Source organism: Condylura cristata, unplaced genomic scaffold (assembly GCF_000260355.1).
Source record: "Condylura cristata isolate star-nosed mole 26May11 unplaced genomic scaffold, ConCri1.0 scaffold00016, whole genome shotgun sequence".
In the NCBI taxonomy this organism is placed as follows: Eukaryota; Metazoa; Chordata; class Mammalia; order Eulipotyphla; family Talpidae; genus Condylura; species Condylura cristata.
Genome location: NW_004567117.1, coordinates 35,150,427 through 35,174,345, shown reverse-complemented (window position 1 = coordinate 35,174,345; position 23,919 = coordinate 35,150,427). Strand labels below are relative to the sequence as shown.

General features: G+C 37.0%; 1 protein-coding gene across 2 annotated transcripts in view; it reads right to left on the bottom strand.

Moving 5' to 3' along the window:
- The window catches only part of RAB27B (RAB27B, member RAS oncogene family), a 113,410-nt gene that overhangs the window by 22,674 nt on the left and 66,817 nt on the right, over nt 1-23,919 (bottom strand). The window lies entirely within an intron of this gene.

Here is a 23,919-nt window from a genome sequence, read left to right as displayed (position 1 = left end):
TTCACTCACTGTCTTATTTGGTAAGGGTCTATCAACATTAATTGTAAGCATGCTAACTGGAGTTAGTAAAACCTAGTCTAAAGGTTTCCTTGCTGAAATCAGAACCCATTTGGTAATTTTTCTTATTATAAGAGGAAAAATCATGGAAGTACAATTCTGCATATGAAATTTCATGACTAGAAGTTGTAATTACAGAGATAACAAGATAGAGGAGTCCCACATCTACCCCTTTCTGTTGAATATTTTATGGCTAATATGCATTGTTAACTACTTGAGAGTTTATATATATATTTTTTAAGGTTTATTTATTCATACAGAACTGGGGTACAGGCCAGAGATGCGGAGGGTGAGAGGATTCACCAGAGACAGAGTGGAGAGCAGAACAGGCAGATGATCAAAGTACACTGCTGAGGGGAGCAGCGGGCAGGTCAGGAGAGGTCTGCCGCGCCATGTGGATCTCCTCGGGGCAGGCGGGGGATCGAACTTATGCGGAAGTGGCTTAAGCTTCTTAGTGCAGTGCTTTAACCCGCTGCGCCACAAGGGAGGGCCCGAGAGTTTATATTTTAATAAAGTTGGTTCTGTCTTCATTTAAGAATGATACTCAGTAGCTAATCCCCTAGTTTAATATTTGCACAGTGACAAAAGGGCTTGAGTGAAATCCATTGTCTTTCCCCAATCTAGAGTTATGATCGCACATATCTTCAAGTCTCCCACGTTTATCCAACAGAGCACACTTTTCCTAGACCCTAAAGCAGAAACTAGCTTTATAAATTTGAGTAATTACAAGGAGGATGTCTTTGTTGAGGAACCACAAATGTCAGCAGATGAAATAGTAGATCTCCTGGCAGACAGGTTTACTTTCTTTTAAGCCAATAAGATAAAATGAGTACTGTCTTATATTTTAAGAAAGAATGACAGCTGGACATTATTTTTCCAGCATAACAGCATTAACTAGGTTGTATCAAGTATGGACTATAAAGGATCAGGAAGGTAACATAAGCACGTGTGTGCACACGCCATGCACACCTGCACACACTCGTTTATACACCCATGCACCCCTGCAGACAGGCACATTGAGCATGGGAAGGTCACTAAGTCTCTGCTTTCACACCCTGAAAACACCTGATCTTCTCATACATGTCTGCTTTGAGTATTGGTGGAGCAAGTCCAAAAGTTATACAGTTTACAGTACAAATTTTATAAAATATAAAAGTGAATATTTTCCATGCCTATATTTGAAAGTAGGAGAATGAGGCCACCTTACTTTAATTGAGAATTTGGTGCAAGATTGTCAACATACAAAAGCTATGTTTACCTATAAAAAGTGGGGTTGGCAATAACAAGCCCTGTAAATCTACCTTTAGAAGAAAGTCTGCCATAGGGGAGGGAAGTGTAGATTGAAATATGGAGATGCACTAATGAAATGTGGTAGAGAACTAAGGGTGCCTTTACTGAAGTGGAGTGTGATGACATTCATCTGAATTGGTGTGATCTTAAAACTCTGAATCACATATAGCATTGTAAAGCAATCTTAGTCAATAAAATTTAAGAACAAAACAAAAAGTGGGGTTGGATAATAAGAAATGATCCCTAGTCTCTTTACTTGGGTGTACGGTGGTCTAGTTTTCTGGATGGCAGAAGTGGTCAGAGGAGGGAACTCCAGTCTACGGGTCAGTGTAATGCTGTGGCATCAGCCTTGCTAAATAAACCCTGACAGATGCCCAGGTGGTGGCCCTTGGAGGTTGGGCACTAATTGTAGCACAGGAGGCTTCAAAGGAAAGCAGCCTGGAGACTGTGCTGTCAATGACCTCTATGATATCTCCCTTGGATAAAAACTAGTACTGCAAGTACATTTGCAAAACCTTTGTCTGTCGAATACTAAACCTGGGGAGGAGAAGAAATAAAGGAAATGCATCTATGATGGTTTAGAAACATTTAAAAAGCAACAGTTGTTATGCATAAGGTAAGCAGTTAAGGAATGTGGGATTTATAATCAAAATTAGACTTTCCGATAAACTTGCAACACAGCAACATTTATAAAGCAAGAGTAATAGCTGTCTCGCATATTCACTCACTCACTCATCCACTCACCTAGAAGCAGCCATTAGGCACCTACAATGCACAAGGTAAGAATGAACTGACTTCCAGGCTTCCACCATCTCCTCCTCCCCCAGCACTGTGCCCGCCAAGCCTGGTCTGCCCACCAGCAGCCCTGCTTCCACCTCCTACTCTGTTACCAGCATCTCTTCTCACTCCCAGAGGGTGTTACTTCAACAAACAGTAAGGTCACCACTGCAACTAATAGGAACCTTCGAGCTTATTTTCATGCATCTAGTTTTGCTTTCCCCAGAGTTAATTTTTTGAAATGTTAAAGCAGACTGTATGTCTGTTCTGCTTAACATATTCTTTTTTTAAGTAGCATTTAAAAAAAAAAGATTATTTTTTTAATTTAAAGATTTATTTATGCATACAGAACTGGGGTACAGGCCAGAGGTGCAGGGCTAGTGAGAGAATTCACCAGAGGCAGAGTGGGGAGCAGAACAGGCCAACTGACAAGTACACTGCTGAGGGGAGCAGTGGGCGGGTCAGGAGAGGTCTGCCGCGCCATGTGGGTCACCTCCGGGGTTGGGGATCAAACTTGCACTGAAGCTTCTGTGGCTAGCTTGCTTGCACTACCAGAGAGAGCCCTTAAGTAGCATTTTTATTAAAGTAACATTGGTTTACAACACTGATGATGATTTCAGATGTTTGTATACATCTGAAGACACCCTAGTCCTCACGATGGCCCACTGGGAGGCTTCCCCCTCCCTCCCCACCGAAGCCCCTCCCTTGGTATTGATAGTCTCAATTCTTCAGGGAGATTTCTAAGGTGTGTTGTGGTTTGTTTGTGTCTGTTCCTTTTTTTGGTTTTGTTTTCTATAGTTCACACAAGATAAAATCATCTGGTATTTGTCTCCCCCATTCAAACTTATTTCATTTTGCAGAACCCTTTCCAGCTCCATCCATGTTGTTGCAAATGGCATATAGCTGAGTAATATATTCCCTGTGTATATACACCATGGCTTCTTTATTCATTTATCTGTTCATAGGCACCTAGCTTGTTTCAAAAAGTTGGCTATTAGACAGTGAATTGAGTGCTGCAAAGAACATAGGGTTGTCTATATCCCTTTGTATTTTTATATTCTTTGGGCATTTTCTAATGGCAGTCCATCAAACCCAAAAGAGAGCCCAAAGTCTATCCTGTGGCCTACAAAGAGCTGTGTGGCTGGCTCTGGCTGTTCCTCAGTTATGCTCTGTTCTGGAGGGATCCATGTTTCATCCTTCCTTAGGCTTTTCACTGAATGTTCCCTACTCTTCACTCCTCCATTTTCAAGAGCTGTCTCCTTATTGCCATTCAGTTCTCAGTTTATCTCTTTCTCTTAGAGATCCTATGGGTTCCCACACTAGAGAAGTTCCCATTTACTTTTTCTTGAATTACCCCATTTTAATTTCTGTACAGCCCTTTCCCCCCAACTGATGTCTCTCTTTTTGTGTATCACTTACATTCCTCTCTAGAATGCAAGCTCTGGAGGAAGAATCACTTCAGAGCCTAGCTCAAAATAGATGCCAACAAACATTTGTCTGATACATTTATATGTGCCCTGCTACATCGAGGTGTGGGGTGATAAAAAATGTTGGCCGTGGAGAATTTTAGGTTGTGTATAAAACAGTCTAAGAATATTTTGACCATCGATGTGCTGAATCCAAAGAAGAAATTAATCTAAAACTCACAAGTTAAATATACAACTACAGAATTAAAGGACATTGATAGATTAATGCACAACTTCCAATTCCCTTATTAATAACTGTTGGGCATAATATCCACCGCTCCTGCTTTTACCAAGTCCAGTAAAAATATGTGAAGGGGGATTTTTAACCAGGTGCTAGAATGGGTCTTACTTAAGTGCACTGGGGGATGATAATTGAAGAAGGGACCCCTCACAAGAAAATCATTGGCTCAAACCCTCATCTACCACTTGGTATGCAAGATTTAATGGAGCAACACATTATTGTGGACATCACTGTTTGAGGATACATTATACAAATAATCAGTATTTCAAAAAATAAAGCAAAAGGCACAAAAGTGACTTGCATTTCACAAAACATGAGAAAACATCCCCCTGTGGTGTTAACTCATGTTACAGATAAGCTGAAGGCTGAAGTTTGCTACTGAGCCACTGATTTTACTTTGGACTTGATTCCAGCACAAGCAATAAATGAGTTGCTCAGTAGGGGACCAGACTGGGAGGCAGACCTACCTGGGGACAAGTCTTAGTGGTAATAAATCCTCAGAACCTATATTAGAGATCTACAGTGGATTAGGAATTTTTTACTGAAGCCGCCTACTTTATTTTTCAACTTCCACATATTTGCAAGATAAATCCTATGGTTCATCTTCCTGTGTGTTACACAAAAACAAGTCACTAAAAAACTTTTGTGTTTTCCCAATTTACCCCTTGTGTGAAGTCTAGAACTCATTAAACTCAGGCCACGATCATCTAACCTAAACCTTCCATTAAAAAAAAAAATTATCCACTCAGAACTGGGGTACAGGCCAGAGGTGCAGGGCAGTGAGAGGATTCACCAGACAGAGCAGGGAGCAGAACAGGCAGAATGACAAAGGATACTGCTGAGGGGGCCAACAGGCAAGACAGGAGAGGTCTACTGCTCTACGCACTAAACCATCCAAGGCACACTTTGATTTGCAGACTAACTGGTAAAAAGACGAAGTATTTTGTTGAATGGATAATGGAATTGAGGCAAAAAAAAAAAAAAAGAGGGAGAGAGAGACTAGATCAGGGTGTATTTCTATTAATTAAATTCCTGTATGGAAAAGTAGGGAAACTTACAGTTAAGATCACTGGGGAGGGGAAAGACATTATAAAAAAAGCATTGTCCAAAGTCAAGTTCCTCTTCCCCTCCCTCACAATTTCATTTCTAGCTGGCCGCCTAGAGATGTTGACGCCTGTTCCAAACATCTGTATTCTAGCTGGTCTCAGCCCACACTCATGGAGCTTGTTGCATGCCATCAGCTGTTGTGAATAATTAATTACCTTGGAGAAACCACTCTGCCCTTTATTGGTGGCACTTCATTGAATCTATGATAAGCTGCACTTTCACTAATACATTAAACCTGAAGCTATGTGTTGAAATAAGATACAATAAAGTGGTGAGGAAGGAAGAGGAAATATCAAATTGTTTGTTTAGAATTTATCAAAATATTCATATGACTGGGTTCCAGGTATAAAAGCAGCCAGAGGCAAAAACAAACAAACAACATCAGCCTGTAGATGATGAAGTGAGGTGAACATTTTAGATGGAAGATAATGAAAGGCATTGCAGGAAGAAGGGGAGTTTGCAAGTTGCCAGCAGAAGCTACAGAACACTCTGACTCCTCACAGCTAGCCTTGACCCCAAACATGGTGCACTGAGAGTGATACACCCAGAGAGAAGCCACCAGACGCTTCTGGAAAGGCAGAACCAAGAAGCTGCAGACTAGCTCAAGAATTAGCCAAACACTAAGAGAATGAATAAAACACAGCCAGTTCACCTGGTTTCTAGGTTGCTGCTTCTTTCATAGTCTTTAGGGAAATTCTGTGTTGCTGTTACAACAATCATTTAAATCATGATTTAATCATGGAATCATTTAAATTATGGCTTCATGGACTTTTTAAAAATAAGTTCACTGGGCCCTTTCTAGTGCTGCAATGGGTTAATGCACAGCACTACGAAACTAGCAGCAGCCACTTCAGCACAAGTTCTATCCCTGGCTATATCTATACAAAAAAAAAAAAAAAAAAATCACCATGTCATAGGCTGCCAGGCAAACTGTCTCAAACTCACTGGACCTTCAATAGTTCTTTCTCATCTACTTGTTGATAATGTTAAGGTTTCAAATTCATTTCATCTTCTAAAGATATTTCTGGGTCAGCTTTCAGAATTCACAGTCCCATTGTAACTTTACATCTCCTAGTCCATGATATCTGTGCTTGGAGACTCAGTCCCACTGATACCCTCAAATAATCAGACTACCGAGTGAGCATAGCTTCTGTTTCAAAAGGGAATATCAAGACAGTTCAACAAGATTTACTAAACATTAACTATCTGTGAGACCTTTGTAAGTGAGGTATTAATAAATATGGAAGCAACTAAGTAGAAGATAGAATTCAGTTTCTTCTCTGCTTCCTAAATCTACACCTCAACTTTACTGGAAGATGTTACTTTCAGGAAATGACCTTGAAACAGATATCCATATTGTGTTCTTTTCTGCACAACTAGAATGGTTTTGTGGTCTCTATACAGCATTTTAAAAAAAATTTTTTTAAAGATTTATTTATTTGTGCATACAGAACTTGGGTTCAGGCCAGAGCCGCAGGGGTGGCAAGAGACTTCACCAGAGACAGAGTGGGGAGCAGAACAGGCAGATCGACAAAGTACACTACTGAGGGGAGCAGCAGGAGGGTCAGGAGAGATCTGCCATGGGAATTGAACTCATGCGGAAGTGGCTTTAGCTTTAGTGCTGTGCTTTAACCCGTTGTGCCACCAGGGAGGGCCACTATACTGCATTTTATAGGACACATCCATAAAGGACAAGAGAGAAAATACTAAGTGTCTGCAAGAAAAGATACCACCCCTAGGGTTTTAACTCTGTTCCTTCCTTTAGTCTCACATTAAGGCATGGGTGTGATTTAGACACAATTTGAACAGAAATTTAAGGTTGATTAGCAGAAGACATTGTTCCTCCCCACCCCAACATTATGACTTATAATTTTGTGCCTTCAATTTTTTTTTTTTTCTTAAGCCCTTCATGCTCAGATGATCCAAAGCAGGTGAACCATCAACCACAAAATCCAAAAGTACTTTGTAAAGGCATTAACAGAGTTGACAGAAACTTGAACCTGAAGGAATTTTACCATTTTGGTTTCTCTGGCTGGTTCTCTCTGGAAGGCATTTTAGTCATTCCTTGAGAAACAAAGACAGCTGTTCTGAATCTTTCAAAATTAAAAACAGGAGTTTCTGAATAGTGTTAAGAAAGGTGAAATCTCAAAATTGGACCAGATAGGCTGTGATCCTAGAAAGACTTTGGGATCAAACATGGTTGGGATTCAGCTTGCCTCTTCTGCTGGTTACTTGACGAGAACAAATATTTCACCTAGATCTCAGGTCCCTCTTGTGAAACTGGGATGTGGAGGGTCAAATAGTATATGTGAATCACCTGAGTTACCCCTTAGCAAGGGGTAGAGCAGGTAGAGATAATCTCTTGATATAAAGCACTATCTGCCACAATTTCTTTGCAATCTTTGCATTTCTCTGTAATAGTATGACAATTGCAGACACAATTTTATTTTTCATTTTGTACATTAAGCCCCATGATGACCCCAATTAAGAGTTCTGGTGCATTTATCTGAAACACTGTCCAACTCCTATGAAGAAGAGTTACATAAAACATAATATTTGCACTAAAGAGTTCATAACTTAAGAGCTGATTATTGAGTATTAGACAAAATATATTGTTAAAGACAGGTGTATGCATTTGTCAAAACTCACTGGACCATATGATTAAAATGGGTCCATTATGTGTGTGTGTGTATCAATTATTCCTCAACTACAAACAATCACTGATTAAAAAATATGTTGTTGCCTGACAACAATAAACAATTGTAGACATTGTAGTAAAATTATTTTGGCATTTAAAAAACATCTCACATGATTCTTATGTAAAGAAGCAGGTAAACAAAGTGCAGGCCAGTGTGAATAGTAATTTAAGGGTGCCAGAACTTGCAACAAAAATTCAGGACAACCAGTTAAAACTGAACTTCAGAAAAAAGACACCAATTAATTTTTATTACAATAGTCCACAAATGCTACAAACTTAACTGGATGTTGTATATTTTATTTAACAACCCAAAGTAGTATGTTAAGTTTTGTGCAAAAAAGATAGAAAACATATATGTATCCAACTGCTTAACTATATATGCAAAAAATAAATTTTATTTGAAGATTTGCTTCTGAGGAGGTTATCTAGATAGGAATCAAGGGATCCTTCTAGTGTACTTTAAGTTTTAAACAACATGAATATATTAAATATTTTTAAAATTATAAAATTAAAAAACAGTTTCTAACAGGAATAAAAAATCAAAACAGAGGGAAACAATGTATCTGAAACACTTAAAAAAGAAAATAGGTCTTTGCTGAAATATTTCATTCTTTTATGTTCTGATTTTTCAGTGTGTTTGGTCAGAGGTAAGTGGAATCAATATTAACCACCATTTATTGAGCTGTTAGACTCTACTGGAATTATTATTAGCAACCTCTATTGAGCTGCTAATATACTGAGCTCTTTACCTCTCTCAATTAACTTAATCCTCACAATAATTTCATGATTTTGGCAAATGAAAATGCTGACACTCAGAAAGGTCAATTAGCTTGCTTGAGACCACAGGGCTATTGATTTGTAGGCCTGAGTTTTGAATCTACAGCATGTGGCTTTTAAACCCACAAGAATATTGTACCATTCCCAGACTATGTATTCCTGAAGTCAGGAAATTTGTCTTTGGGCATGAAATTTAATACAGAAAGAACAAACAATGAGTACACACTTTCATTTAAACATGACACACTGAAGTTTTCCATTTGTTTTTAAACAAATTGTTAGGCACGCTTCACCTTAGGCAGGTATTCCTCACCACATATGCTTCTGCTCCAGGACAATTCTTTATAGGGGTGGCTATGCAAATGTAACTAGAATAAAATTGGGAGTCTGATAATGAAGATAAACTCAGTTCAAAGCTTTCTAGAGGGGGAGATGATTTTGTAGTATGACTGACTCCAATTCACTATTTTTGAACAGAGTACAAAATAAAACCATTTAGGAGATTGTTAATTGTCCATCAGAGTGAGGGGTCTTCACACAGAACATGAGTGATGGTCTTTCTTTTGACAGAACTCCTTGCTAAATGACAAAGGATTTATCTAGTTAGATTAAATTTCCAATTTGACCTATCTTTAGCTAATGTATCATTTAAAAAGTGTACATATGGCCCTCCCTGGCGGTGCATCAGGTTAAAGTGCAGCACTGTGAAGATGCCAGCAGCTGCTTCAGTCCAGGTTCCATCTTGGCCAGGGAGCTGACCCACGGTGCGGCAGACCTCTCCTGACCCGCCCGCTGCTACCCTCAGCAGTGTACTTCGTCGATCTGCCTGTTCTGCTCCCCGCTCTGTCTCTGGTGAAGCCTCTCACCACCCCTGAGCCTCTGGCCTGTACCCCAGTTCTGTATGCACAAATAAATAAATCTTCAAAAGAATGTTTATAAATATTTGCCAGGGACAAGCAGAATGTCACTTAATTTATCAAACCAGTACCATTTTCATAGCTTATCAGAGACAGCAATAAGTTAGAGGGCTATTTATTTCCTATTGTGAATGGTTATTAAGCTCTCCCCAAAATGCATGTTGGGCTATACATTTCCAAGTGATCTGTCTTCTTTATATTACAAGGTGTAGGGGAGTGGGAGGAAAAGGATATCTGTTGGTCATGACAATGAAAAGTTAATATTTTAAGAGTCTTTTATATTAGAGCAGATATAAAGATGTAAACCTACTTTATCTCAATTAATATAATTTGGAAAAAAGAATAAATCAATAATTTTAAAAACCCTTGACCAGGCTATGTTCCCATTGAACAGAGGCCCTGAACCTCCCTAAACAGCTGTCAGAAGTTGGGGTAGGACAGTAAGAGCCCAAGTCAACAGAGTAGGGTACCCGATCTGACAGTCAGGAAGTCTTGGGTTCTTCACCAACAGACTTTGGTTTTGCTCCCAGTACATTGCCAGGACCACCTCTTCTGAGCACCTAACATTATGATTTGAGGTCATTCTGTTTTAAAAGTCAACACTGAAACAACATTGAAATAATGCCCCAGAGATACTGAATCCATTTAGCAACATGGCATGCACAGTCGTCTTTAAACCATCTCAAAATTCCTTAGAAAAGGGAACATCTTATTTAAAAGAAAAAAAGAAAACTGCCCTCTCTTGTGGTCCAGGTGTTAAGTCTCAGAGCTGTCACCAAGACAGCCTGAGTTTGATCCACCCTCAGGCGCAGCAGACCTCTCCGGTCTCACCCGCTGTTGCCTTCAGCAGTGTATTCAGTCAATCTGCCAGTTCTGCTCCCACTCTGACTCTGCTCCCCACTCTGTCTCTCATACTCTGCACCTCTGACCTGCTCCCCAGTTCTTCTATGCAAAAGTAAATAAATAAAATCTTTAAAAATAGGGGAAAAGAAAATTTTAAAGTACTAGAGCTACACTACTGAAGATCCTATTTAGAAAGTGGACAGTAACTGAGAATGCTATGCTATTTTTTATTTCCCTGGGACAGATACCCTTGTACCCTGCACCTTTTACAACCACTTCCACACTGTGACATTCATTTATTTTCATAATATTTCTCCATATTTGATTCAGTAGATATTTTGCAGAATGCACAACATTCTGGTAAGGTACTGGCAGTAGTTAATCTGTATAAAACTCTTATTATTTCCAATAAATCAAATTATATCTCCATTTAATTGTGTTTGTTCTGGCTGATTGCATCAAGTTTTTTTGTTTACTCTTCTTAATTTTAAAAATAGGAAATTGTACTGTTTATATTTTTTATAAACTATGATGGCTTCAATTTTTCCTCTCTATTTACCAAGGTCTTTATTTTTTGCCCTGTAGGTCAGCAATATGTTCTTATTGAAATGGCCTCCTATCTAGTCTGGTGAAATATTCACACTTTTATTTATGACTAAGTTTCAATAATTTTTCCTATTTAATATTTGAAATATATGACAGAAGATTCAATATAAAAATCTCTAAACAAAACTGTTGATAATGTAGGGTTACAAAACATTCATCAATAGTCATTTTTATAAATTCTGACAAGAATTGTGTTCCTAACCAAATCGGAACAAAATCAGCTCAAATTTGCTCAAGAATTTGGGCATCAACAACCAACCCATGAAACATATTGGGGAGGTTCAAATGAATTTATAAGCTTTTGATTGAATTGTTATTTTCTATAACATTACTTTTCTAATTGAATTGATACTTCATGCTATCCTCCAAATCATATTAGACAAAGGTTAGCAGAAGTGACAGAATGAATTAATAGATAGACTTTGGTATGAGTTGAGGCTCAGGCAGTTGAGGGGGCAGTTTTAAGTATATTTAACCTCGTGCAAGATATTTCTCATTGGCATCATATTCATTATTATTATTACTACTGAGGCAACACTGGTTTACAACATATACATAATTTGGAGGTATAGGATCTCTCCCTTCAAGAGTCTCTCACCAGTACACCCACCACTGAGACACCCGTCGTCCTCTAACAGAACCACTGGGCCGCCCCACTTTGCTCCCCACCTTTCTCTTCCACATATGGTAGCCTTAATTCTACAGACAGATTTCTAAGGTTTGTTATTGGCTTGGCTTTGAGTGACACTTTGTTTTCCTATTTTCCACACATGAGTGAAACAAGCACATTCTGAATTGGAGCAGTCTGTTCCAGTTGGAGGCAATGCTCTTCCTCATTTTTCGACACTCCAGGCTGACTGTCCAACCCATAGGCAAATGAAGATGTTGACTCTCTACAGACTTTAGAAGAACCATAACAGTCACCTCCTCAAGCATACTTCTCCCTCCAACTTACACCCTCATCCACCATTTTTGTGATTTCATCTGAAGCACTTCAGAAGTGAAAATCAGCATAAGGTATCATGGTATCGCGCTGTAACTTTCCTGAATGAAGCTCATCTAACACGTGTATTTTCAAGAAGCCACACCACAGCTTTCTTGCACTTAGGTACATTTTGGCAATACAAGTGGGATCATTTTATATAGAAAAAGTATATAAAAGCACAAAAATGCAAAAAAAAATATTGGCTCTAAATATTAAGATGTGAAAAGGATGTTTCTAGAAGGGCTAAAATGAGATGGGAACTTGCACACCAAGCAACTTAAGATTTCCCGCATTATCTGCTTGTCTCAAATGACTGCAATTTATTTGGGGGTTACAAGTAAATTTGAGCCTGTAGGAAAATTCTCAAGTACTCAAATTAGCAAATCATTAGAAGTGATTGTATGTTATGCTACCACTAACATTTACCATTATTACATTTCACTAAGTAACACATGAACAACAATTAGAATATCAGATTACTGAGTGGAAAGGGGGTTCCTGGACAGGTCCCCTTTGATAGCCCTGTGAAAATGTAAGAAAGTTTAGATCAAAGACAACAGAACATATGCAAGAGGGGACAGCTGGGCAATCCCACAGGGAGTCAGGTCCTCTGAGATGAAATTAAAATGGAGACAGCAGTAGTTAGTTCACAATTTAACTTTTTCTGTTATATCTATGATTGCTTAGCTAGGGGAATTCAGAAGTAGATTTTTTCCTTCTTAAATAGATTCCTACCCTAAGCTTTAAAATAACTAACTTTTCAATTTTGCAATTTATATTTTTTTATAATTGCTGGCTATATGACCAGGAGTTATAATGCTAGTATATCTCTATGGGAAAAGTAGTGTCATAATGTAGTTAATTGGGCCAATTTAGCAGTATAAATTATCACACCCAGAGAACTACTGCAGTAGACCTACTATGGGAGATGTAAATTAAATAGCTCATGTAAATTAGACAGCTCATGACACAAAATCTCAGTGTGGGTTTTCTGTCTGCACTGGGTTTATTCCTAACACTAGTGAGCGCTCTTGGATATTTCATCCCATGAAAATTATTGGGATTATTAGCACAACAGAGTCCTGTAGATATTTTAATGAATAGATATTTGTAATGATCAATGGTGAATTCAACCACTTTTTCCCATAAGGTCGCTTCCTATAAAAGATATTGGCAGATAGATAACCCACAATTGTACACTCTGCTTTATTCATGAACTTGGCTTGGCTTTTGAAGCCACACCCTTGTTATTTCAGACCCAACCCTGATTACTCTGACACTCCTCCCCCTCTTCACTGAGGCCATCTCAGGGATGGGATGATTTTCTTCATGCTCTGTATAGCTTATACTTCCTGTTCTTCATTTGGATTATTGTCCTAACCCTATTAATAGAAGCAGTTACCATATAGATTCTACTATCTGAGGGATGGTTGAAAATGCTTTAGAAATACAGTAAAGAAAACATTTTAATCTTGATTATCAGAAAAGAAAGAAAATGTATCGCTCCTCTTTGGCAAGTTAATAGAATGTGAAGGAATATTTCAAAGAAGACTTCATTCTATGATATTTTAAAGTGTTAAAATCTAGCAGATTGAGTTGAAGGGCAAAATGTGCCTGATTTCCAAACAAGCCAGTTTTCTCTATTTACTGTATAGTATTATAATATTAAAAATCAAGCTAGTGTGTCTAAAATGTCCCTGTTATTCTGATTGGTCAATGGCATGATAGTTGTTCCACTGTTTGCTGTTACCCAGAGAATCAGGAAAGACTCAGGAAAGCTGAGCATGAATATAACCTGATACTATTTTTAAAGTATTTCAAGGGCCAGTCATCCATAGAGAAAGAATCTTCTTTTTAAGCAATGACACTTATAAAACAAAGGAATGAATTTTACTGAAAACCTGCAAATATAGGTATGCTGTTTCCAGAGAGCTTAATAAATACCAACTGTACATGAAACTAATTTATTTTAATGCTTCCCTAAGACCTAATCATAAGAAAAAGTTTCATCGCAAATTCATGTGAGGTGAAGTTAAAATAGGTATTTTGAAACTCTTGAAAGTGGCCTACTTATCTGTGACTTTCAAAGGGGGAGAGGAAGGTGAGGGATGAGGAGGGAAAAGGAGGTGGGGGAAGCGCAAGAGGGAGGACTGGGTGCCTGATGGTGGGAGGGCTACTTTGACTGCAGCAAGCCAGGAAATCCTACAATGTCAGAACACCATAAGAATGTGAACCAACGGTATTCCAATAACAACAAATTAAAAAATAAAAGAAATGTGTCACCAATGGGGGCAGGGAACTTTGAAGGTGACAGGCCACCCTTTTTAAAAATTTATTTATTTTTACTAATATAATAGTTTATTTTTACATCATTTTGTACCTTTTCCCATCTCAGTTGCAATCCCCGTGGGCTTCCCATCACCAAATCACCCATGTGCCATCACCACAGTCCAGTGCACTTCCCACCCACCATTTTTGATCAGGTTATCTTGTTTATTCAAATAAGTTTGAATTATGATTTCAGGCGAATCGACTGAAAATATTTTTTAACTGGCAACACAGAAGATGGAAAGCTTAAACATTTTTTTTTTCCTTTCATTTTGAACTTCCAGAATTGCTAAGAAATTTAAATAGGTAGCTTGTCTTGATACCTTTAGAATATTTGGAGCAAGAGTGAGGGTTTAAAGACACATAAACATTATGTTCCCAAAATTCCTTGTACATGGACTAAGCATCAAACACTTTGTAAGTTTTGAGTAAATGTGCTCATAGATAGGCATTTTGATCTTAAAACTAAAGGTAGATAAAAACCTATGAGCAATGGGTATCTTAAAAGACTGCAGTCCCTGTTTTGACTTTGGTATTGGTCCAGAGGTAAAGAACTTATTGATAAGTTTCCAATCGCTTCTTTCCTCTCATATCATCATCTAAGCATATGTGGAATTCAGAATGTTCTGAAAAACCATGTTTTCAAATTATTTGAAAATATCTATCCAAATTTCATTTCCCATTCAACATTTTAGCAAAATCTTTTTCTGAAGAATAATTTTAAGACTTTGTGTTTTAGAAGAGACCAGATGCTTTGAGTGCAGTTAAACATTCTTGCAAGAAAATCCCATATAAAACCTTTTGAAAATTTCAGTAGTTATCTGACCTAGATTTTCTTTATGGTGGAATAAATAAGAAACTGTATACATATCCTTTCTTACAAACAAGTGTGCTAACCACTTTCAAGCCAGTTTCCTAATTTTCACTACATAGGAATTGTTTGGAAATAAATCAAGTGAAAGGAAAAAAACATCAATTATTTTTTTATGATGAGCTAATTAGTAGTACTAAGGATTACTTCTTATACTGCAGACTTCTTCATTAAGTACCTGCATTGTTAATTGGAAGCACTTTTAAAGATGTTTATGTGGCAAAAGCTGCACTCCATTTTGCTTACTGTAATCAATAAAGCGTGTTTTTGTCTCTAATGAAAATCAAAGTTATCTCTTTGTGATTCCTGTGAATGTTTGAATCCTAAATTTTAAACAATTTTTTTTCAATGTCATAAGCCCATTTTTCTATGCTAGCAAATTGGAACCTGGACTGAATTGACATGTAATAAATCAAGAGATCATGTGCTGTTATAAAGCTATGAGCTAAGCTATTTAGTTTGTGGTTGTGGATTGGGACTTGTTTAGACAAAGCTCACTGGTTTACAGACCCACCACTTATACAAGCAGTTGTCTGAAGCTGGCTTAGAAAAATGCCACAATTTCTGATGGGAAAATGTTCAGCATCCTAGAGCAGTTATTATTACTGCTCTAGTCCAAGGATTAACCACAAGATCTGTGAGCATTACAGATACTTGTGACTTCACCCTTAAGAGAGGAAATAAAAAAATTATTGTTAAGGGTACACAGTACTGAGTTGTGGACAAGATTGGTCTGCAGGTCTCAAACTCTATGAAAGGGCCAACTCCCTTTCTGAGGATGGACTCGAGAGTCTACTAGGAGAACACCAAATACTCTTTCTACAAAAGGATGTGACAATATTTTCAGAACTTTTTATCTAAGCCAGGATTTGCCCTTAGACTATTTCTAGACCAACAATAGCTGGTCTAGAAATTTCAGACCACAGCATCGTCACAGTATCAAACATTTTAGCTTTTACTGATCATGTTCTTTTTGCTCAAAATGGTGCCCAACTCTATTTTTAAGCTTGCAACACCTAACATCCGACAAGCCTTTGGTTTTTCTACATAATATCAAGTAAATGTGCTTCCTTGGAAGATTGATTTAAAACTGTTTTCAGTCATAGTTATTTCAACAGAAATTAATTTATCAGAAAGACTGGTCAACATATCATTAGTTCCCAGCTTAGGAACAACAAATTGGTACCAAGCACTGCAGAACAACATCAGAAACAATAAAAAGTGGCTCTGAGATAAAGTTCTAAGGAGGATCAATTTTACTCATGAACTCCAACTAAAGAAAGTTGCTTGTTTCAACTTCAATAAGTATCAAAGAAATAAAGACATAAGGAGACAGTCTTAACCTCCATGACAAGACAGATACATAATAAAATTATCTGCCAGACAGTTTTAAAACCAAGCGGATTGTTTGTTTTGTAAACAGCATCATTATTTCAATTTATGTAGGAGACTAGGATGTATCATTTCTCTAAAATGTAAAGCTTCACAAGAAAAGCATTATTGTTAATGATTGATATGCATTTGCTTATAGACACCACTGCTATAGAATAAGTCCATAGGAATGGAGAGTATAAAAAAGCCACGCTTTTTGAAAATTCTAGTATCAATATATTTCAGATCCAATTAATAGGATAATAGGAGAGTAATGGAGATTAAATATATTTACTGTTAAAAGATCAAAAGTATATTATTCAAGATCCAGTCTATTGCTCAGAATTTTTCAGTAATGGATTTGATATACGCTTTCAATATGTGGGTGGCAGGCCAAGGGAAAGGCCCTAAATAGTTTTAAAAAGCATGAACTTCCTCCTTCATGTATCCTTTTCCTTGGAGTCCTGTGGTTTGAAGTTCTCAGTGACTCCTAGATTAATCAGTTAAACTTTGCCTTTAAATATTTCTTTTCAGCAAGTTTGTTAAAAGAAATTAGACTCATAAAGGTTATTGCTATCCAGGAGAAATGTTTGTATACTTGATTCAACACAGACTTTGACACAGCTATCACATGAATGTCCTGAAATCTCAACAAGTTACATGTAAAAAATGATCCCAAACAGGAAGCTCTTGCAAGGAAATAAAGAGAATTTGCAAATTGTGCTCATTAGAATGAAAATTACCCCACTTAGATTTTCTTATAATAGGGTACCACCTTAAAAATTGGTGTATTCAATGAATATATTCTTTCTGTAATATTTCAAAGCTGACAACGGAGTGCTTATTGTTCAGGTTAATCAAGGACTTAATAGCAACACAAATTTTCACCCTGAACAACCATGTCAAACAGTCACAATTTAAATAATCCACAAATATTCATGATAGGAGTTTTTGTGGTACTGGTATTGGTGACTTTTTCTCTATATTTAACAAGTCCACATATTCTACAAACCCACACATTTGTGCCTATAATGCTAGCTTACCTATACACAGGTCTGAAATACATTGGCAATTCCCAAGAGAATATGAAATATTGAAGTTACAGAGGGGGGGATAATCCAGATCACAGTTGAATAATAGCTTAGTAACTAATGTAAACAGAAAATGATTGAGGGTAAAAGAACAGAAGGACTAAAGTCAATATGGCTCTAATTAGACATCTTGAGTGGGATGTTTGCACACATTGACTGTGTGTCTAAATCATAGATGAGTCATTTAAGATGTTGTTTAGGATTTTTCTCCGATTTATAATAATTAGAACACAAATATATGTGCTATCAGCACATTGTGAGAAGCTTTTATGAAAAACACATTTTTTTCAGAACGGACTGTCTTAAATGGTGCGTCCTTAACAAAGGAAGCTTTTTACACACCTGGAATCCAGAAGGAACAGAACATCTCAACTAGACAAGTAGGGAGGCAGAATGTTCCCATACAAATCATTGAATCAGAAATACTCATGATAGAGATGAGTTAGTTGGTTATGTAAAGAATTTTTATAAATGCAATAAAATATTTCAAAAATGTCTTTAAAACCAATGCGCTGTAAAATTTTGCATGGGGATGGAGATAGATAGAGCAGGAAAGAGAAGCTGGGAGAAATAAAAACTGCCCTAAACTTGGTCAACACTTGACATATCTATCTATCTATCTACATACATATATACATACATATGTATGTATATATATACACATATGTGTGTATATATACATGTATATATACACATGTTTATATATATATATACATACATACTTCAAGTCCATCATTTGATAGTATTTTATATAGTCTCATAACAAATACAACAACTTCTCTAAATTCTAAAGTGTCTGGGTAGACTTTGTCCTCTCCAAAGAGTATCGATAGCTATTAAGATTTCTTATTGTCATCTTTTTTATCAAGTGATCTACACAACACCATGTTTGTGGTAGAAAAAGATTAGGAAACTCTACTGATATATTTCTTCAACCCTCACATTCCAATTCCTACAAACTTTTTAAAAACATGGTACCTGAAAAATAAAGAAATTTAAAAATATCCCCACTGGTTATAAAATAACATGGTGCAACAAAATATCTTTCTTTCCATATATGGTTAGCATTTATGAATTTGAGTTATCCCTTTCCCTTTTGATAAGTTCTTACTTCTCAAGGTGCCAAGTCTATCTCTGGATATGTTTGAACACTTACTACGTTGATTTTAAGAATCATTACTGTTTCAGACTAATGGCATCATGTATTGAGGCTTTCTTTCACTCACATCACCCTAATCCAACACTACAGAAACTAAAGAGAGGAGACTACTTTCTAGCTCCCTGGACCTCCTCATTCATGAATTTACTTTAAAAGTTACAGTGGATTTTGAGAGAATGGGCTTCTGGAAGGAATCAGGACCTTAAAAAAAACCACACTTGATTAGAAAAGCTGTGGGGAGCCAACACAAAGAGCATAATTCATGGGAAATACATTTTCACAGAAGTTTGGACATCATCTTACAGTAGTTTTATGGAGAAAACCACAACACGGAATTTAAAGATGTCCTCCAGTATGCACTGGGAAGTAGAAGCCCTCCAGATTTTCTCTACTTCTGCAGAGGAGACCAAACCTCTGCTGGCAAAACTTCCCCTATCAGAAGACAAAACATAGTAGATAAAGGTTCTTACCCTCATGTCATCTCTACCACTTTTACTTGAGTGAATGCTTTGTACTCTGAAATGGAATGGATTCCCCTCACTATGAAAAGTCACAGGTGGGGGAGGAAGCATCACAATTAAGGACAGATCCTTTATGATTTATCATTCTATATACTTCTGTTCACTTGGTTTTTCTAGGAGGGAAGTGAATAATTAAAATCTAAGGATATGAGAGGGGATACCATAGGTCAACTCCAAAATAACTACCATCTGATATGATCTAGTGCAGTTTGGAGAGGAAAGTGAACTCAATTTGCTCATTTCACTTTATTACTACTACACAATCTTCATTCCCCTTCCTCCCCTTTATTGCTACTAATATAAGTCTTTATACAAATCCTGAGCTATAGCACTTAACAATAGGTCCTAGCAACCTTAGAAGATTAGAATCAAAGTTCCTATGTAGAAGCATAAGAACAGAGAGTGAGAATAACAGTTTCTCAATGGCTTTGGTATCTGTATTTAGTTCACTCAAAAAATTAAGAAACCAGAAAATGGGTTGAATTGCTTTTTTGTTTCTCAACATTTGGAAAAAACTAGTAGTAAATCAGTGGCATGTCAGGAGGAGGAAGCCCCTGAGTCTATATGAAATTTGGAAGTTTTTCATCCTGAAAATGTTTCTCACTCTCTTTTTAAAAAATAAACAAAATATTGAGAGGACTATTCATCTTTCCCTCATTAAAAAAATTTATGTAACTTTGTTATTTTTAATATTATGATATGTCCAGAAATATTTATTAACAGGACATTTTATTTATGACACTATCATATTTTAAATAATAAGCCATATAAATTAAGTAAATTCTTTCATGACCTTCTCAGGCTCTGAAGTCTTATGTAGGTTAAAACAGACAAATATCATACAAACCAATTTTTCTTTTTCTAATTCTTTTTGTTCTAGTGTACACCTACGTCAGATTTGATACACAGTTTCATTTTTCTACTTTACAGAGAAAACCTACAAGAAAACAAATTGGGTTAAAGTTCAAAAAATTGAAAATAAATATATAAATGCTTAAGAAAGAAGACAAAGAAGCTTTTTTTCTACACCTCTTAAAGTGGACTTTTTTTGTCACCTAGTTCATATGTATATATGTACATATATCATATCTGTATATCATATAGAAGTTATTTCTCTCTCTGTGTGTATGCATATACATGTATATTATAAACACACATATATGCATCTCTATCTATCCATGCATCTATGTACCTACCTATCTAAATGGAAAAACAGATACATAAATGGAAAGAAGAGAGGAAACAAGGAGAAAAGGGAGAAAACATGAAATAAGATTGTAGGTTACCCAGTTCTAGGGTAAACCAATAAGGATGTTGAAATATTCAATCTATTCCCTTTATTTTACACTGGAGAAAATCTGGCTTCAATGTCATGTCCTTAGCTATACACTACTCAGCACTAGGTAGTATTTGATTAATAACAGAATCTTAATGGTTTGGTTCAAATCCCACCAAGTTAGATATTTGTATATGCCTTCTATGAAACTATTCCCAAAATAATGTGGATGCCTTCATATACATGAATATAGTTTATCTATGAATATATATAAAAAAGAAATGCTGTTCAACATTTCTGGATTTTAGGCAATTGATTTTTATGGTAGCATTAGCTTAATTGATGATGAGTTTTGTTATTTTTTTTACAACTATTTTAACTAAACTTTCATTACTGCCTCTTAAATTGTGATGTAGAGTATCTATTGAATATCAAACTGTGTTCTTGTATTTGTAAGAGTAAAGTTTTAAAAGAGAGTTTGAGGGTCCTCTAATACAACTTATCAAAACAAGACTATCTCCACAACATGGAGTCTTAGGGTGCCACCCTCAAGTGTCACCTACCTTGGCCTGATTTCTCCTTTCTAGATTTTTCTGTCAGTTCACTGAATTCATGAAGCTCTTTGCCAAGTGTGAACTGTTTATTCCCTTTTATCCACCTGGCTGGCACACGGGCATCCTTATATCTCAACTGAAGCACTAGGTCCTCAGACAGGGGCTCTTGCCCACAGCCACCTTTATTCTTTCCCTTTTAAAGAAATGACTAAGTGTCCCAGTCACATCTCAACTTTCTCTGATTGTAATGTTCACTTAGTATTTCCTAACTCTCCATTTTTCAGTACTTCTTTTATGAAGACAAGGGAAGCAAAATAGAAATTGAGTAATTTCACTTTCTTATGTTCACAAACTTCCTTATCCACTGATTTGTGCTAGACAATGCCAAAGACTCATTAATCTCTGCATTTCTGTGCAAGCATCAGCCTGCTATGGGGCTCAGTCTTCCTGCAGTTCTCACAGCTCATGTAGTTCCTTTGTTTCCATGTTCTACCAGCCGCTCTCAAATAGTGATTTTATTAGAGCTTCAACGTAACCTCACGAATGTCTCTGGTGGTCTCTATGGATTATAGGAAATGCTGCTTCCAGAATTTTAAATTTTAATTTCTCTGAATTCCTTATGTTTATAGAACTCCATCTCCTATCAGAGTTGCCAATGGCTCCAAATCGCCACATACACTTGCTGAAGGAATCTTCAATAGACAATATCAAAATCATAGCGTTTTCTTATTTCACCCAGAATAAACATCAAAAGTCAACGTATTTCATATTTCATAGACCTTCAAAGCCCTGTGTGATGTGGGCTAGCTGTTTCCTCCCCTTTGAGGGCTACCCTGTTCGCACTCCTGCTGCAGGTGTACAGGATTCCTGGGAGATGCTACGTAAATTCTTGTGCATTGTTCCTCCAATCTGGAAAGTTCTTCCTCCTCCTGGGAGCCGCATGGCTCACTCCCTGTCCTCCTTTGGAATAACATCCAAATATCATCTTCTCAGTGAGGCTTTCCTGAGTGAGGCAGATGATCTAAAATTTCCAAAATTGCAGGTCAGTGCCGCTGACACTGCCCCCTCCTCTGCCCTGTGGCCCTTCCCTGGCACTATCTCTATGGCATCACCCATTCAACCTGCTCATGCTGTTCACTGTCTATCACGCTGTACTTCACATGCGCCCTGGGGCTCAATCTTGTCTATTTTGTTCATTTTTGTCCACACAGACCCCAGAATGGTGCATAACACTATTCATAATTACTTCCTGAATAAATGAATAAGAAACACCTCAATATAGGAGCAGTTGTTTAGTTAGAAAGATACCTGTGTGGAAATTGTTTGGCTATGTTAAAGTTGTATTCTCCATGTTGATAATCAAGGCAAGTTTCCTTCATTTAGGCAGGGCCAGTGAGAGATGGTTAATATTTGCAGAACATGAATAATGATTGCAAAAGGTGTGAGACAAGTTAAGTAATACTCTTAGCTCCGTTTATGGGGTCACAGTAGGTTTGTTATTGTGTTTAGCAATGTAGTTCCTACTATAATGTACACCTGACAATCAGTAAAAAATCATTTTTTTCTAGCTGCCATCTTTAGAAAACGACCTACTATCCATAGGAAATGCCTGGTTTATCCTGTTTTTTACTGTAATTGTTTTCCCACAAATCCACATGACAATTACTTGCTTACACAATTACTTGGTTAACCTGCCTTGATGAATCAACTCAAGAAACTGGATTAATTGTGAGCTATGCTTTATGTGAATAGTTGGTCTATGCTTCACAATCCCCAGATTTAAAAGACAAAAAAAAAAAAAAAAGACCAAACATTTCCCCAGAGTAAGGGTGGGAAAAGAGCAGATTTCTGTTCTGAACCACCTGGTGCTTTGGAAGAATTCCACTTTTCCAGAAGAACAGTTAAATAAATGGAAAGCCACTCAGAACTAGTAGATAATTTTAGTATAAACTGGTGTGCCAAGGAGCTGAGATTAGTGATATTAGTGCTACCTTCCCTTCCAGATCACCTACTTCTCTTCCAGAAATGACCTATGAGAGACCAGTGGTTTGCTTACATTTGACAGATTCCCTTTATTTCTTCTTGGCAACTCTGAAAACAGGCTTATCCAGTTTCATCTGAAAAGTTTTGTTTTTCTTTCAAAAGCTATGATGGTAACATTCTATGGGAGGCTATCATCAGCTCTTCAGCAGATAATGTCATTAATATTAAATTAGGGATCAATTTTACTTTTGGGGGGGTCATTCCCAAGAATCCCATCTTGCCCTGAAGAAGTGTTGATCCCCTCTGGGTAGAGAATTATGGTACGGAATTATGAAGATAATAATTTGGGGGGACTGGCATAAGGCAAGTATGACTCTCACTGCCTAGCAGCTAAGCCATTCAATACAAGTTTATACTTGAGGATATACAGCGGAAGACCATGTTTTCTGCCCAATTTTCACAGTGGGAACTACACTAATATGTATATAATATAGGTAATATTAAACAGAACTATGTCAAAATGCATAATCATTATTACATCAAATAATTTAGTTATCAATGACCCTCAAGCTACAGATTGTTCATTTGGGCTTCATTTTAATAATGTATATGTAAATAACTTGAATTTTGAACCTTTATTTGCAGATCTTGAAATAAATGGCTAGTAATCACAGGTGTGGTGCTTTAACCAAACAGCTTTTCCCTGGGAACTCACGCTCTAGCTTTTACTAGTTCCCTTTTACCTGCTTCCATAGTTTTAAGATAATGATGGATTGGTGCGTACTAAACTAAATATGCATGACCTCTTGACGGAACACACAACATGACATCCTCAGAGCTGAATTCTGGATCAGAATTCAGAAGGGACAGTAAAATGTTGGACTATAAAATTACTTTTGATTTCTCTGCAGCGATATCATCAGAAGAAGTAAGAAGTCCCATCACTTGCCTGGCTTGCCTGACTAAATACCATCTCCTTAATCAAAACTCAACAGCTCGTT